General features: G+C 35.7%; 1 long non-coding RNA gene across 1 annotated transcript; it reads right to left on the minus strand.

Annotated features, from left to right (window-relative positions):
* Window positions 1–2650: 2650 nt before the first annotated feature.
* Window positions 2651–3647, minus strand: LOC107464604 (uncharacterized). The gene is made up of 3 exons (XR_001587139.3): window positions 3569–3647; window positions 2985–3054; window positions 2651–2734 (listed from the first exon to the last, which is right to left on the minus strand). It is a non-coding gene; the product is annotated as an uncharacterized LOC107464604 (long non-coding RNA).
* Between the last annotated feature and the right edge of the window lie 11186 nt (window positions 3648–14833).

Consider the following 14833-nt stretch of genomic DNA (forward strand, 5'->3'; position numbering starts at 1 on the left):
TTATTACTTTAATATAACAAAAAATATTTGTTATGTCATTTACTAATAAATTTACAAAAAATGATGAAATTTTATTAATAAAAAACTACAATACAGTGCAATATAATTATCACTATATTTAGATAACAAACTTTCAAAAGTTATATTATTTGAAGATAAATGATATTATTAATGAAACTAAAAAAGCAACATTCAAACAATCAGTAAGATTCTCTACTAAACAAAAAAGTCACACACTAAAAAAAATAGTAAAATAAATATTATTTGGATTACACTATTTAAAATTATTTTTAGATGAAAAATTATTAAAACAGACATCAACTTAAATAATTTTTTATATTATCCTATCATTTTAATTTATATATTTAAATAATTTTATTAATTAATTTTATAATAAAATTTATATTTATTTATTAAAATAAAAATAACACATAAAAAATTAGCAAAATATATTTTATATTAAAAATAAGAAATATAAATTATATATAAGACTATCTAATCAAATATGTTACATTTTTCTTAAATTTTAAGTATTAACGTAAAAATGTTAATTTAGTATTTTTTACATCATATTTTTGTTCTAATATTCTCAAAAATTTTATTTTTAATATTATTTTAGAATTCAACGTTTATAATTTTATTAATACTTATGATTAATTTTTTATTTAATTTGTCTTTTTTTTAATGGGATCATAATCTATATTATAAAAAAATATAATAAAAAATTATATATACCAAAATTATAATTATAAAAAATACTAAAAATAATAAAATTAAATATTTACCTTAGTAGTGATGAAACAAATCTAAAAGTTCTTGATGATGTGTTTTATATAATATATTTTTAGTTCTCTTAGTACTCTTTTAAATATCCTACAGTTTTTACTATTATGATTATTTATGGTTAATTTTTTGTTTAATTTACTTTACCTAATGGGATCAATAAATCATATTATAAAAAGATAATAATAAATATAATATACAAAAATTACAATTATAAAGGTATATAATGTCAAATAAAAATTTAATAAAAAAATAAAAATAATAAATAATAGAAAAAGAGAGCTCATATAAACAGAAATAATAAGAATTTTATAAATAATACAATAACATGTCTAAAGGATAAAATTGGTAAAGGAAAAATAAATGTTTAGTGTAAATGGCTAAAAACGCATAAGCAAGAAATTGTTACTTCTTGTAAATGTGATTTTGAATACAAAATCACTTCTGCTTTTGTTAAACAAAAAATTAACCCAACGAAAACGTGTTTTTTCTCTTTGGACGGATTTGCCAAACACACTATATATCGTGGTTGTGCTATCTGCTTTCATAATCTCATTGCATGTTCTCTTTGTGGCAGCGACTCAATACTTTTCAGCCATCTGCTCTCTTCCGTCGCTTCCTCCTTCGTATCCATCACTACAGCATTGAAAATCACCACGAACTCCACCGCACCTACTGCGACCACCACCGCCATAGCATGGTCCACCACCGTAGTAGTCGCCATCTCATCCATCGCCGCAACCCTAGATACCGTTGCCTCCACTGCGATGACTCTCCTAAAGGTTGGAGCCATCAGGTACAATGACATTCTCTATCTTGGTGCATACACTAACTCTATAATCTCCACTTCCGACTTAAATGAGGAACAATAAGAATTATAAGAAGAAGACGAATAAGAACTACCGGAAAAAAAAAGAAGATATACAAAAACAGAATTAGTGAACGGAGAAAAAAAGAAAAGAAACTGAAGATGAAGAAGTAAAAGTTAAGAACCAAAGAAGAGGAGGAAGAGATAAAAAGGAAAACAAAGAATGGAGAGAATTCCTTTTTTAATTTTAATTTTGTATTCAAATTTTAAAATTTTAGGCGTGTGTGTACATGTAAATTGTAAAGTAAGCTGAGAAAGGGAATAAAATATCAGATACGATCATAAAAAGTGTGGTGTAATGAAATTGATTTGATGTTGGAGTGTAATATAAATGTCTTGATGATTAAAGGCAATGAAATTTTGGCGGATAAATAGTCATGAAAAATGTGGTGTAATGAAATTGGTTTGATATAGGAATGTAATATAAAATGTGATAATGATTAAAGGCATTGAAATTTTGGTAGATGAATATGTATAATAGAAATTGAGAATAAACTTGATAGATGACACGTAAAAATTCCACGAAGTTGTGAAATGCAATCATAACTTCCTATGCAAACGTGTAGGTGTCACGTTCTGTAAAGGATAAATGGTCATCATTATACACATCAAATGTAATTAAAAATAAACGAAGATAATTTATTACTTTGATGGTTCAATTATTCTACTGTGATTTTTTGAGAATTTGAATTTATCTCTTGGAAGGTGCAAGGTGTAACAATCTCAGAATGCTTTATAGTTTAAATGAGTGAAAGGTGAAACATTCAATCTTTTACAATAATGACCAAAAAAGGAAAAAAATTAAAAATTTACATAGATAATAAAATACATTTTTAATATCAGTTTCAAGATCTTCCTTTCAATGGTAGAGTGTTGGAATCCCACATCTCGGCCATAGAGAACTTCATTTACTGACCTGGATTCTCCCGCCGCTTTGTCCTCTGTATCCATCACCACAGCATCAGCGACGAAGACGACATCCCTTGCAGTGGCTGCGACCACCACCAAAATAGCAACCTCCGCAACCACTGCTTCATCAATTCTAGGCCTACATGCTTCAAATGGATTCCACCTGGCTGATACCTACGGCATCACAGCATTTCATTTACTCATCATAATTTTCAAATTATTCAGATTGTTTAAATTAAGACCGCTTTAAACAACTTTCTCTAATTCAACGCAGGGGATTAAAAATTACCAATACATGAAAAAAAACCGTTTAATTTTAAAACTTAATTCATGTTTAGTCAGAAGAAAAGTAGAAACACTTCTAAGTGTATTGTTCATGATCCATCAACAGATATTCTAAACACAGTAGATTAATACAACATACATTTCTGTGTCGCGGACTGCTAGGAGGTTCAACAGCATTTTTCATTTTTGGTTTGTGACTAAGAATTATCCTGCAAAATATCACTTGTAAGAAAAAGGAAATTTTGGCTATGTTCATTGATACATTGCATACAGAACTGTGCAATTGAAAACTTACATGACCAAAATACACCAAACTTAAGTTTATCACAGTTTTACAGTCAAAAAGAAAAAGAGGGAAAAATCATACCTCTTAGGCCACACTACAGTGATAAACTAAAATAAGAGTTTCTAGGTAAGTTTATATCATTCTTTTGAAATGATGGCACAGCAACTAAACATGAATTTTGATTATACATACATAAATAGCTCACATAAATGAAAATGCAAGGACAATGTGTTAAGCAGAATGAAAAAATCACAAAAAAGAAAAGGCAAAAATTATCAAATTCCAATGAGAAACACTACAAAAATAAGATATGGAATTGATTATGATCCAGAAAAGGAAACAGAGGAGCAGCAACACAGACACAAAATACATTGCCAAGGTTCATTAAAAGGATCAAATCAAACAGAAGAAACAAAAGAAAAGAAAAAGAAACTAACCTCTTTGGCACCCAATTTGAACTGTTTCATTCAATTCAAAATGTTGAAGAAACCAAATTGAATAGTTATTATATTTCCTGCAACAAAAATAACAGAGCACCATTGTAACTCAACCCATCATCAAAGACATCCCAATTCACCATCAACGCAATCCACAAATAGTTACTGACCTCGAAAAAAAACCTCAATAATGGCTAAAACAACAACAAAATTGAAAAAAGGATTCCAACAAATGCATAACACAAAACGTACTCAATGCAGCAAAGCTCAATGTTTTAATAACTAATTACATAGGAGAAAAAATAAAAAAATCATAGTCAAATTTCTCGTCAAATATTAGAAAGCAACGTAATTTACCCAATATCTATAAAAATTAACAGGAGGGCCATATTGATATTTCCATAAAAGAAAAAAATGAATGCATCGGGATTTAGATTTCAATTTTCATAAATCAAGATTACTGTTAAAATATTAAAGGATAAATGGTCATCATTATACATATCAAATGTAATTGAAAATAAAAGAAATCAATTTATTACTTTCATGGTTCAATTATTCCACTGTGATTTTTTGAGAATTTGAATTTATCTCTTGGAGGGTATAAGGTGTAACAATCTCAGAATGCTTTATAGTTTAAATGAGTGAAAGGTGAAACATTCAATCTTTTGCAATAACTGACCAAAAAAATAAAAAAAATTAAAAATTTACATAGATAATAAAATACCTTTTAAATATCAATTTCAAGATCTTCCTTTCAATGTTAGAGTGTTGGATTCCCATATCTCGGTCATAGAGGACTTCATTTACCGACCTGGATTCTTCCGCCGCTTTATCCTCTGTATCCATCACCACAGCATCAGCGACGAAGACGACATCCCTTGCAGTGGCTGCGACCACCACCAAAACCATACCATCATCCACTACCAAAATAGCAACCACCGCAACCACTGCCATAAATCAACCACTCCAGATTGGGTTGCCTCAACAACGACAAATCTTTTGAAGCTTGGAGCCATCACGAACAGCTTAAAATCCTCCACATCCGCTCTATCACAAACTCTATAATATCCACTTCCAACTTAGATTAGAACCATAAGAAGAATAAGACGAGGAATTGAAGTGAACGGAAAAGATGAAGTGAAAAAAGAGGAGGTAATGAAGAAGAAGAAAAAAGATCAAAGAAGAGTATGAAGAGAGAAAAGGGGAGACAGCTAATAGAGAGAGAACGTAAATAATGGGAATGAATTTTTTCTCCAAATTTATTTTGAATTCAAAATTTAAAATATCACTGAACTGTGGCGGACAAACACAGAGCAATATGAGAAATGCCACGTAGGAATTCCACTATGAGCATAACCTTGTTTTCAAGGAATGTTATAGGATTAAACTTTTCTTTTCCTTCTTATGCTACTAATACATAATAGTAATAAATATATAAAGGGGTAAGTACGATTTTGGTCCCTTAAGTTTAGTGCCAGAATCGAATTCGTCCCTCTTGTTTTTTTGCCATTAAAGTCATCCTTAATGTTACATTTGTATTTAACTTCGCCCTTAAAATTTTTTCGGACATAAATGCCCTTTGCATCGTTAGGGTAGTTTGAAGAATGGTTATATAAAAATAAAGGCAATAAGCATATGTTAACCCCCAAAAAGAAGGGCAAGTTGGTTGATTCTAGAACTGCTGCCAACACCACCATCGTCGACGTCGAGGAGGGAGAACGCCATGGCTGCCAAAAGCTCGATGTCGTCTCGGAGCAAATCTCCCTCGCATGGTGCGTTGCTGCTCTGTTCCCATGGTGAGAGGCCGGTGTTGCGTACCTTGGGGACCAAGGAGAACTATGGGCGCAGATTTTGGGGCTGTGTTTATTATGGGGTTTGTTTTTCTTTCTTTTCTTTTGAGTTGAGTAATTTGGATTGAGGAATGGAGATTGAAGACGGTGATTTTGTGTAGGTGCATGAAGGCTGCAACTTCTTTCGTTGGACAGAGCCGGAGACAGAGGTGGGAAACCCAGAAATTGCAAGGATGAAGAAGAAGGTTGCTTCCCTGAAATCAAGGACGAGAGCGGCAGAGTGGAAGTTAATGGTCGTTGCTCTGTTAGGGTTTGTTGGGTGGGCTGGGTTCCTGTTTCTATTGCTGCAGAATTTTTCTGTCTAGGCCTAAGTGTGTAATTCCATTGAACCTGGTATGAAAAGGGTGTTTGGGTATGATGCTGTTGTTGTTGTTGGTAAATTCTTTTAGGGTTTGTTTTGTTGACTGTGTTTTGGTGAGAAGTGTTTTGGTGGTAAGTTATTAGGTGACAATGATGTACCTGGTATGAATGTGTTATGTTGAATTGTTTCTCAACATGTATAAATGACAATTATGTGAATTTGATTTCTGCTTGGTAAATACCTGTTTTCCATTACTGACTAATTTCCTAACAATATAACAAACTTGAATCAAAGACAATCTCATGTGAATATGGTAAATGTCATAATAACATAGATAATAAAAAGTGTTTCAGGCACATAGGTAATCCCAAAAGGGTTGGCTGGTCCAATCCAGCAACCAAGTACAACACATAGATGCTCATAGGCAAAGTTGACAGAAACATAACATAGGAAGAAGTAGCTAACAAGTCACACTGCACTTTTCCAGCAAAGTTCACAGAAACATAACCCAAAATAAGACAACATGCACAAAATACCCAACAGAAGACACAAAAGACAACATAACCCAAAATAAAGTATATCCCATTTTCCTTTTCCTAAAGCATTCCCCATTTTCTTGGAGGCAACTTTGCCATTAACTTCAGTTTCTTTGGAGAGATGTGAGGTGCTCCAGAGAGCCTGGCAGAGAAGTGACCAACAGGTTGGCTTGAAGATGTGGTAAGGGTAGGCTGAGATGAAGGAATAGTTGTGGTGGCTGGCTGTGATGAGGATGAAGGAGGTGCTGAAATTGTTGGGCTAGCAACCTTGTTGGGCTGTGGAGCAGGTTGGGTTGAGGAATTGGGCTTAGTAGTTCCCTTGGGCCTGTCTCTAGGCCTTTTGGGCTGAGCTGCATTGTTGGATTGGGCTGCAGAGGGTGGCTGAGTTGCTGAAACAGCTTTCCTTTTGGGGTGAGAAGAGGCAGTCTTCCTTCCTCCCTTGGCAGGTAGATGGTTTGTCTTAGTGCTTCCCTTCTGCTACTTTCCTTTGTTCTTTGACTGCTGGGCCACACAAACAAATACAATTTAATAATGGGATAGCAACAATAGCTGAGACTACAATTAATAGAAGAAAGACAAATTAAAAATCATACCAACTCCTCAATAGGTTTAGGGCATCTGCTTCTTTTGTGCCCAACAGATCCACACAGAGAGCACCTTTGTGTCTCTCCCTTCCTTGATAGTTGAGTGCGGCTGCTCTGCTCTTCATCTCCAGGAGCTGCTCTCCTCTTTTTCACTAGCCTGTGACTAGGCCTTCGATAGGGGGGAGGCATAACATCAGGGTGTGCAGTCCTCTCCTAAAGATCTACTCCATTCAAGGGATGTATGATTGAGTCATAGCACCTCATATAAGCTTCTCTCTTATAACACCCAGCCACAAAAGGTTCTATGTCTAGTCCCTTGAACTTGATGCAACTGATAGCATGGACACAGGGTATGTCACTCATCTGCCAAATTCTACATGAACATTCATGGGATCCTAAGTCCACCACAAACTTCTCTAATCCGTTCACCACTTCATACTTCGAAGCTGCAGACCAGTATGGTCTCCAATCCCCAGCTGACCTAGATCTCTTCTCCAACCTAAATCTAATCCTAGGTAAGATTGTCCCTAAATAATTTTGTGCAAGTTCTCTATTTTCTGCCCACCTAGTCATTAGTTTTACCCTTATTTCCTCTAACATGGTGACTATAGGCTTCTCTCTAGCATCAACAATGGCAGAATTAAAGCTCTCGGACATGTTATTAACCAATGTATCTACCTTAGAGTTATAAGTGAACCTAGATCTAGACCAATACCTAGGAGGGATAACAATTAGATACCTATAGGCCTCCTAATTCACAGCTTTCACCTCGGCCATGTGCCTCTCCCAATCCCTCCAGTGAGTTGCCTTAGCACACTTCCACATCAATTTCTTCAATTGTAATCCTGGAAACCTTTTTCTGAAGTTGTTGTACAAGTGTCTCACACAGAACCGATTATCCACACCAGGTATAACCTCCTCATATGCTGGCAACAGACCCTGCACGCATGAAATCAAGGAAATTGTAATTAGGGAGAATTGAATGGAAGTGATTCACTCTATAAATTTAGTGTACTTTTCTTACTTTTTGTTGGTCAGACATGAAGGTAGATCTTCCCATCTTATCCAGCCCAACATCAGATGCAAGCTGACTTAGAAACCAACTCTATGAGTCCTTTGTCTCGGCTTCCACAACCGCATACACAATTGGCAGCATTTGGTCATTGGGATCCCACCCAATTGTAGTTAGCAGCTGTCCTCCCTGGGGTGTCTTCAAAAAGCAGCCATCTAGGCCAATGAAATCCCTGCAATGCTGGAAGCTCTGCTTGCATGCTTCCAAGCACACATAGATCCTCTAAAAGATGCAGTAACTGGTCCTTGATGATGCTGGTGCTTCACTGTCAAGATCTGGGGACCTCTGCACTTGTATGCGAACGGAGGATCTTGGATTTGCCCTCATCAGCTCCTGTCCATAATCGTAAATTCTTTTATACTGCTCTCGGAAGGTTTCCTGAATTTGATCAAGTGCAATCTGCTTGGTCTTAGTGGCCAGTGACTTAGTGACAGTCAAGTTCCATTTCTTCTGTGCCTTCGAAACCAACTCCTTTATTTTCACCTTCGGATTTGACTCAACCTTCTTCTTAAACGCCTTGCCGAGCCATTTCGAATGTAAGATCCTCACCCTGTATGCTTGTGTGCATGTGTGTGTCAAGTTCATGCTACGTAGCTGCCAAGTTTCCTCACCCCTGACCTTTGCAGCATACACCCAGAAAGGACAATCACCCGAACAAACAGCCCTAACCCTCTGCAAGTCACACTTCCTAAACCTAATTGACCTTACCGTATGCACAACATAAGCAGTTACAGTGTCCTTGAACTCCTCCCGAGATGCATACAAAGTGCCAACTTCCCATTTGTATTGACTCATATCTTTCTGAAGCTTGTGAACTGGAAATGTGAAGCCCTCATGCTCTGAATCAGACCCAACCTGGTGATCGAAATCTAAGTCATCACTGTCTCCTCCCTCAACATTCTCAAACTGCTCATTTGCACAAGCATTCTTATTCACAGCCCTAGGTTTTTTACTCATCACATTTACATCTTGAAACCTACTTACTTCAGGATCAACATCATCATCACTATCAGTAAAGTGCACATCATCTTCACTATCGTCCTCTTCCCCAGATGGATTGTACTCCGAATCGAGACTGTCACTGTCACTAGATTTATCATACCCAACTTCATTGTCGTCCTCTGCCCCAGAGTCAGCAGCAAATGGTTCAGATTGCTTTTCCCCCTCATCTACTCCCCCATACGGAACCAGCTCCTGCCCCTCACTAATGTCACCCATCCCATCTTTATCCCCAACATCAATGTAGCCAACATCAGGAAACATCTCTTCATCTTGAACCTTATGGACAACATATAAATCTACATGGCCTCTCAACTCTGCTATTCGACACATCTCAATGGAATCCGCATCAGTTTTAAACAATTTCAGATTTTTCTCCATATCTTCAGCAACTGGATCCTTGAACCATAATGATGGCGTATTCTCCTCGACGTAACGAAGTTGCTTTAGCTCAGCATACGCTTCAAATACAGACCACCGATCACCGTCAATCTCTTCTATCACCGTTGTTTCTCCTCCCACATACTCTAATAGACCGTTCTTATACGTAAACCATCCTCCATGGTAAACCTTCACTTTAAAATAACCCATCCTCTTCTACCACACCCTGAAAAATAGAGTACAACAACACATACATATTACTATAGAATATGAAATAGACGGACCTACCTAATCCCTACTCTCCACATACATGGCCTCATTCCAACGATAAACACACCCCCAAACCCTAAGTTATCTAACCCGAGAATACCCACTGCAGCGAGAGCTACCAAACTGAAAAGAAGGAACAAAAACATACCTACTCAAACCCTATCGGTAATGCTCCAGCGACTCCTCACGTCCCTTTCTTCCAGTTCCTCGATCTCGCCTCCTCTCTTCAGTTTCAGTCCATCAAAATCTACGGTCTTCTCCGATTCTGGGTTAGGGCACAATGTATTGGATTTCCTTTACGAAGCCTTGTGAATAACAAACCAAGCATTGTGAATAAGAAACGTTAAGGGTTTCTCATCCAAGGAAAGAAACCAAGCATTTCCCGCGAAATGAAAAGGGTAGAATTGTCATAAAAAAAATTTAATTACAAAGGACAAACTTAAATACAAATGCAACATTAAGGACGACTTTAATGGCAAAATAACAAGAGGGACGAATTCGATTCTGGCACTAAACTTATTTTCTTATTTATTTATTTAGTTATTTTATAACACGTTATCAGCACGAAACGCTCATCAAATTTTTAGGAAGACTCAGGTAATAAATTTTTACTATGTCGAAACTCTTTCATCTTGAATATAATGCTTTTGATATATCTAAAAATAATTATTTATCATGGATACTAGATGCTAAAATCTATCTTGATTCAACGGATCCTGAAGATACTATTAATGTTGAAAATAATACATCCCAGAAGGATAAAGCCAAATCCATGATTTTCCTTCATCGTCATCTTGACGTATGATTAAAAAAATGAATATCCCACATTAAAAGATCCTGCAGATATGTGGAAAGACCTTGAAGAAAGGTACAATCATCAAAAGACGGTGATACTTCCTCAAACCCGATATGTTAGAGAAAATTTTCTCGACCTTCCATGTCTCGAATATGCTCCTGCAATAGCAGTATCGAAAAAAAAGAATTTAAAAATATTCTGAGTTAATTTCTTGCTTTCTTGTTGCTAAACGCAATGATGAGTTGCTTTTGAGAAATCATGAAGCACGCCCAGCTGGTGCCTCCCCATTTCCTGAAGTAAATGCGGTAAATTATAACCCCAGAAGAGGTAAATGACAAGATTTTGATAACAAGAAAAATTATGGAAGGAAAAGAAATTATGTTCACAAGAAAGGATCTCACCAGAAGTTGGATAAAGAAAGAAACAATGGGCAAAGTATATCAATTGAGGATAAATACTTCCGTTGTTGTGGAAAGGACCATTGGTCATGTACCTATCATACCCCAAGGCACATAGTTGATCTTTATCAAGCATTCTTGAAAAAGGATGACAAAGGAAATGAAACAAATTTTGTTTCAAATGATGAAAATTCCACCACTCATTATGATGTATTTAATTTCTTTAAGGATTCTGAAGGAAATATTGGCTATTTGATCAATGATGGAATAGTTTGATATGTGTATGTGTTTGTTAAGTATTCATGTGAATAATTTTACTGTGCATTTACTTCTACTCATTTTATTATTATTAGCATTTATTTTTGAAGAAAAATGGCAATGACATATTCTGAAGATATTTGCCTTGTGGATAGTACAAGTTCACACACTATTCTTAAAAGTACTATATATTTTACCCATCTTGTGCCAAAAGAAGAGTATGTTAATACTATTATTGGCTCGAACAATGTGATAGAAGGCTCCGGAAGAGCTATAATTTTGTTTCCTGGAGGAACAAAATTCATAATAAATAATGTACTATTGTCTACCAAGTCTCGAAGAAACTTGTTGAGCTTTAAAGATATTCGCCGAAATGGATATCATATTGAGACTATGAATGAGAAAAATCATGAGTACTTATGTATCACAACTCATGATTTAAATAAGAAAGTTATATTAGAAAAATTACCCTCACTTTCATCTGGGTTATATTATACCAAGATTAGTGCAATTGAATCACATGCCATTGTAAACTAGAAGTTTACTAACCCAAATGAGTTTATAACTTGGCACGACCGATTGGATCATCCGGGAACAACCATGATGCGAAGAATTATTAAAAACTTCCATGGACATTCACTAAAGAATCATAAGATTCTTAAAACTTTTGTTGTGCTGCATGTTCTTAGGGAAAGTTAATTTTAAGGCCATCACCAGTAAAGATTGGATTTGAGTCCCCTGAATTCCTAGAACAGATTTAAGGTGATATATGTGGACCTATTCATCCACCACGTGGATCTTTTAGATATTTTATGGTCTTGATAGACGCATCTTCGAGATGGTCACATGTGTGCTTATTATCTTCTTGCAACATGGTGTTTGCGAGATTACTGGCTCAAATTATTTGATTAAAAGCACAATTTTCAGAAAATCCAATCAAAGCAATTCGTCTTGATAATGCTGGTGAATTTACTTCCCAAGCTTTTGATGCTTATTGTATGGCTAATGGAATAAGTGTTGAACATCCAGTAGCTTATGTTCACACACAAAATAGGTTAGCAGAATCACTTATTAAGTGCTTCTAATTAATTGCTAGACCCTTGCTTATGAGAACAAATCTCCCAACGTCGGTTTGGGGGCATGCTATTTTACATGCCGCAGCACTTATTCGTTTGAGGCCAACGAGTTACCATCGGTTCTCTCCTATGCAATTAGCTTTTGGCCAGCAGCCAAATGTTTCCCATTTAAGAATATTTGGGTGTGCGATATATGTTCCCATTGCACCACCTAATTGCACCAAAATGGGACCCCAAAGAAAATTGGGGATATATGTTGGATATGATTCTCCCTCTATAGTGAGGTATCTTGAGATACAAACTGGAGATGTATTTAAAGCCCGGTTTGTGGATTGTCATTTTGATGAATCAAAATTTCTAACATTAGGGGGGAGAGAATAAGCTTCCTGAAAAGGAACTTAATTGGAAGACATCATCGTTGATGCATTTAGATCCTTGATCAGGACAATGTGAACTAGAAGTTCAAAAGATTATACATTTGCAGAGAATAGCAAATGAATTTCCTGATGCATTTTTTGATACAACGAGGATAACTAAATCTTATATACCAGCAGAAAATGCTACAATTCGAATTGATGTCTCAGTAGGACAAGTAGCCATTAAAGCAAATTCACGCCAAAAGCATGGCAGGCCTGTCGGTTCCAAAGACAAAAATCCTCGAAAAAGAAAAAAGGTAAATACGATTCCTGTTGAAAAAGACATAGTAAAGACACCTGCAGTTGTCCAAAATTTTGATATAGTTTTAACGCCAAAAGACGTTCAAGTACCTAAAAATTGTGAAAATAATGAAATCTCGATAAATTATGTCATTATAGGAAAGAAATGGGACCGAAATAAGACAATTGCCAATGAAATATTTTCATATAATGTGGCATTGAATATCATGCATGAAAGTAAGGATCTTGAGCCAAGATCAGTCGAAGAATGTTGACAAAGGAATGATTGGCCAAAATGGAAAGAAGCCATGAAGGCTGAGTTAGACTCACTTGCAAAACGTAGAGTCTTTGGACCTGTAGTCCTTACACCAGAAGATGTAAAACCTGCTGGATACCAGTGGGTATTTGTGAGAAAACGAAATGAGAAAAATGAAGTTGTGCGCTATAAAGCCCCACTTGTGGCACAAGGTTTTTCACAAAGGCCCCGTATAGATTATGAAGAAACGTATTCCCCTGTAGTGAATGCGATAACATTGCGTTATTTGGTCAGTTTATCTGCATATTATAAACTGCATATGCATTTAATTGATGTGGTAACAGCCTATTTGTACGGCTCATTAGATCGTGATATCTATATGAAAGTCCCTGAAGGATTAAAGATATCTAAACCATCCAATGAATATTCGCAAGGGTTATACTCAGTCAAATTGCAAAGATCTTTATATGATCTGAAGCAATCTGGACGAATGTGGTATAATCGTCTTACTGAGCATCTGGCCAAAAACAGATTCAAGAATGATGATATATGCCCGTGTGTTTTCATAAAGAAATCTATATCTGGGTTCATTATAATTGCTGTGTACGTTGATGATTTAAATATCATTGGAACTCGTGAAGAGATTCCAACAATTATAAAAACTCTAAAAGAAGAGTTTGAGATGAAAGATCTTGGAAGGACTAAATTTTGTCTCGGCTTACAGATCGAGCATATAAAAAATGGGATCTTTATTCATCAAATAACATACACAGAAAAGATCTTGAAAAGATTTTATATGGATAAGTCACATCCCTTGAGTACCCCAATGATCGTAAGATCTTTGGATGTGGAGAATGATCAATTCCGTCCTAAAGAAGAGAATGAAGATATCCTTGATCCTGAAGTACCATATCTTAGTGCTATTGGAGCGCTAATGTATCTTACTAATAATACGCAACCTGACATATCATTCGCGGTGAATTTACTAGCAAGGTATAGTTCCTCTCCAACCAGAAGACATTGGAGTGGAATCAAACAAATCTTTCGATATTTTCATGGAACGGTTGATATGGGATTATTTTATCCCTATGGATCCAAGTCACTATTAATTGGCTATGCAGATGCTGGGTACTTGTCTGATCCACATAAAGGGAGATCTCAAACAGGATACCTATTCACATATGGTGGTACAGCTATATCATGGAGGTCCACGAAACAGACAATTGCAGCAACATCCTCTAATCATGTTGAAATACTAGCGATACATGAAGCTAGTCGCGAGTGTTTTTGGCTGAGGAGTGTGATCCAATATATTCTGTCATCATGTGGACTGGTTGATCAGAAGATAGCTCCAACTGTCCTATTTGAAGATAATATAGCATGCATTGCTCAACTTAAAGGCAGATACATCAAAGGTGATAGAACAAAACATATTTCTCCCAAATTCTTCTTCACTCATGATCTTCAAAATCAGGGGACAATTGATGTTCAACAGATCCGCTCAAGTGATAATCTGACAGATTTATTCACAAAGTCACTCCCAAAATCTTCTTTTGAAAGATTGGTACATCAGATTGGGATGCGCCAATTTTGAGATATAAAATAATGTCGGCAAGAGGAGGAGACTGTACTCTTTTTTCCTTGATCAGGTTTTTTCCCATTGGGTGTTTCTTGACAATGTTTTTAATGAGACAGTCCCCATCACAAAGGATTTTGTACTCTTTTTCCTTCATTAAAGTTTTTTTTCCCATTTGGATTTTTCTTTAGCAAGGTTTTAATGAGACATAATCCTAAATGGTCATCCAAGGGGGAGTGTTGCGATAAGGATGATA

Source organism: Arachis duranensis, chromosome 9 (assembly GCF_000817695.3).
Source record: "Arachis duranensis cultivar V14167 chromosome 9, aradu.V14167.gnm2.J7QH, whole genome shotgun sequence".
NCBI lineage: Eukaryota > Viridiplantae > Streptophyta > Magnoliopsida > Fabales > Fabaceae > Arachis > Arachis duranensis.